Consider the following 4,067-nt stretch of genomic DNA (forward strand, 5'->3'; position numbering starts at 1 on the left):
CCCAGCCATGACCCAAAAGCTGCTGGAGGGCTGGCTGCTTTCCTAAGCTGGAAGGAAAAAAAAGCTCACAGGGTTCAGGGTCCCTGATGTAGATTGGATTGGCTGATGTAGAAGGAGCCGTATGCTTACACCCAACTCTCCCTGGATTGTGTTGAAGGAACCTTTCTCAGACCATGGTCCTCTGCCCTCCCCATGCCTCAATATGGCTTCAGGGGGAGCTTTATGGGACACCATGTGACTCGCCACAAAAATTGTGCCATTTGCCCCCTTGGAGGCCACCTGGATTGGTGCTATTGGTAGCAGCTGGTAAGGTGCACAAGGGCGCAAAAGCTGAATTAATGCAGGGCCTCCTTACTGGTCTCCTGAACCCATTCCTCACCATCAGAAGAGACCCTTTCCTGGAGACAGACACCTGCCCTGCTCATCAGCACAAACCACATCAACTAGCACATGTGCCATGTGCTCATGAGCATCAATCTATACATGAACAACCACCACCATATCTCCCTAAAGGATGTATCCAACCCCTCAGATGGAACTATTGGTCCCTTCCAGGCAATACAACCCCAAACAATGATCTGTCTTCGTACACCAATACTATACATTCTACCTGTTTGTTAACTGCATATACAAGAACGCCAAAGTGTACACTTGATGGGGAATGAGTGTCGATTTTCCTGGAGGCAGACGCTGACATAGAAACACAACTATGACAAGTGTATTAGGGGATATTAGGAAGGACAATGTGGAGGGGACGGGGTGGACAGGGAAAGCATTCAGACCAAGGGGTAGATTAGACCCCATCTCTAAATATATAATAACCACAGCTGGTTTGTAATGGTTCAGTGTGCTCTTCAAATTTCAAACTGATTGCCCTCTATGTCAAAGTGATTGAGTTATTGCAAAGGGATATTCTGTTCTTCTATATGCGTTTTTTCTTCTTCAATACATCTGTGGCCTTGGATGAGCACATATTTGTCAGGGTGCATTTGTGTGTCTACCTGTAATGGAAGAGGATTATCTTCAGATCCCTGAACATCCATATTCTCATACTTATCTTTTCCTTCCTTGTAAAGTAGGACCTGAATTTTAATAGAAAACACACAGGAATCTTTGTTGTATCCTTTGAAACTAGAATTGCCAATCTCTCAGCCTCAGGCATTATACCCTTAGTTTCATGAAATTGAATGAACATCTGTTGATGATCTTCTCTGTGCAGATACATTCGTTTCCACGCTGAAAAGGGTGAGTGCTCACTCATCCCATATATTTTACAAATTCCTCATGTGCTTAACCACCTCTTCATCGCGCTGACCTCAGAGATCAACATTATCCCTGCTTCTCAGATCACAAAGCTGATGCTCTGAGTTGAGGCTCTCCCCACTGAGAGCTGGCATTAGGTCTGAGACAAGAGGAACACACGCAAAGCCTCAGGAAATTGTGAGGGAAGTGTCGGAGATGCAAACCTTCAGGCAGGGTGGTGAAAGCAGGTTCAGGGTTGCGGTGACAGGAGTCCAGCAGGGGCATTTCCTGGTCAACCCTGAATTCCCCGCTAAGAGTGTGACTCAGGCTGAAGCCAAGGAAGCCACACAGCTAATCTACAACCTTTCATCGCATTTAGTCTCACAGAGATACACACACTTAGGCACAGCCCAACATATGTATGGCCTAAGAAACTTGAGGAATCTTAACAGTGTTTCAGTCAGCAGCACCCTTGCATTGAAAAGCCTGTGAGGCCATCTCTACATCTTCTCAGAGACTCAACAAGACAGTAGATGAATATGCTGAACATGTCAACTCATACTGTTCAGATCATCTTACAAATAGTCGAGGTGGAGGTCACTGAGGGCACCAATGAGCTGGTGGTGACTTATAGAGTCCATGAACAGTGATAAAGGGGATCTGTGGGGGAGGGCATGCAGGGTGGACCTGGTAAAAGAGGAGGTCCTCTTGCAACCATAAGGACCTACAGAACAGAAGCGACAGGTATGTTGGTATGACAGACAGAAGTAGAACGCCCACAGGAGCTGAAACACAATGAAGCAGGTGTCAGCACCTGGCCCCTTGTTCATTCACGGGTTCTAGTAGAATGCAGCATCAGTGCCAGAAAACTCTACCCTCCCACGAGATCCCACTTACAACCTGAAGGTCTCACGAGGACCTCCTATGAGGTCCCACCTACAGCCTGAAGGTACCAGATGCACAAGGAGAAACTACTGTCTCCACACATCACTGCACATGGTTACAAATGCAGAAAGCCAAGGAATCCTATTCTTGAAGATTGATGGCAGTAATGCCAGTCTAATAAAGGAACGTATTCCAGAGAGGCAGGCATCTGTGTTCAGGACACCCCTCTTCCACCAGATCTGCAGACTTTTTACTTACACATTGAGAACAGACAAAACATGAAGGAATGAAAGAAAAGCCCAGCACCACACAGAGATTCAGGGCCACCCCAGGGTCAAAGCTCAAATTGCCATCCCATTCATGTCCTTACTCTGCTTCCCTCACTGACAAAGACATCTTCTGTGCAAGGGCACAGAGACCTTTGAGGAGATGGGGATTCCTGGAGTCCTGCAGGGGGCCTAGAAATGTGTTTTCTGAGAGAAACACGTTACCTGTGCACATTCATGGTCTTAAGAGTGTTTACCTTAATTCACAGGCAATTCAGCTTTTAAATACAATATGAATTGCAGAGCTATTTTGTCCCATTGTAAAAGGGAGGTAGAAATTCTACGTAAAAGAATGAACAGAAACATGTCTCAATTTCAGGTGTAAAACTCCCATAAGGCATCATGAGACAAAGTACCAGTTGCAACTGTTCCTGGGACACAATTGAACCTGCTCATATAAATACAACTGAAGAACTCTGTGAGTTACTGGCCCTGCAGGTAATCACTGATTCTCTCCCTTCACGACTGAAGTTCCACGTACATTTTCGATTACACATGCCGCTTCTGAAAATTCAGAGTATTTCCACCTAGGGGACAACTGGAGAAATTCTCGATGAGCAATAATCGCGCCTCGGATAAACCTCATTGGCTATGATACTGCCACTGCGCAAAGCTTGGGAGAACTTCTCTATTGCACATTGACCAACACAGAAGGACCAGTAATGAGTTCTGAAATTTAACTAAGAACCCTCAACACTGCACAAAGCACACAATATAATGTTGGAAAGTGTTGTTATCTTTTCCAGTCACGAGGCTCATAGCAGACATTCTGAACAAATTCATGGCCTACTCTGAAATAGGAAAAAAAATGAAAATAATCAGGATAATCCCATGCAAAGAAAGTGAGAAAGGTGTCCCATGCTCCAGAAGACTTGAGGGTGCAGTGAAGTGTCATTCTCCTCAAGTTATTTCCACAAACACAAAGTGATAGCCACGTGGTCCTCCACCTCCACACACTTGTGGCGTCCAGAGGCACTAGCTAACATGATGATCTTAAACTGGAGAAGTCTGGAGGCTTGTGAGGATGTAAATCAAACAGTAAAAATACCAGAGGGCATAGAAAACCAGACAAGGTCAGATAAATTTTCCAGAAAGCATTGCAACTGAAATAGGCAACAGAATTTACCTTGTCTTTCTCTGCATCCATGGTAGAGACACAACTGATATTCCCCATGGGAGTTGCACCATGTCCTAGGTCTCATAAAAGATGGAGGGGGATGGAAGTTGATTCTGACTTGCATAGACTGTGTGCAAGAAAAACAAACCATCCGCAACAGGTTTCATTATATTCAACTCTTTCACATTCTCATGTCCCGTACTAGGGGCAGAGGGTTTTTCAGGTGCCTCAGGTGACCCTTGAGGACAAGAGGGAGATCTGATCCTGTCCTTTGAGGAAGGTCTACATGGCCCTGGTTCAGGAGTTTTTATAACTAATCAAGCATCTGTGAACAGTTCAGGTCTCAACTAGCTAGAAATAAAGTTAGGGGTGTGTTTCATCCCTCAGAGAGCCCAGCACATGGTCTCTGTACAAGCTACATCCTAGGGAGTCAGCATGTATAAGGCCTCTTTCCTTCTCAGAGACATGTGTTGCCCAGCTCACTGGGTGGAAACGAC

The 4,067-nt window shown here is 45.4% G+C and overlaps 1 pseudogene; it reads right to left on the minus strand.

Annotated features, from left to right (window-relative positions):
• Positions 1-2,915: 2,915 nt before the first annotated feature.
• LOC125159881 (uncharacterized) lies at positions 2,916-3,068 on the minus strand (annotated as a pseudogene).
• Between the last annotated feature and the right edge of the window lie 999 nt (positions 3,069-4,067).

The sequence above is a fragment of the Prionailurus viverrinus genome, unplaced genomic scaffold (assembly GCF_022837055.1).
Source record: "Prionailurus viverrinus isolate Anna unplaced genomic scaffold, UM_Priviv_1.0 scaffold_78, whole genome shotgun sequence".
Classification (NCBI taxonomy): domain Eukaryota; kingdom Metazoa; phylum Chordata; class Mammalia; order Carnivora; family Felidae; genus Prionailurus; species Prionailurus viverrinus.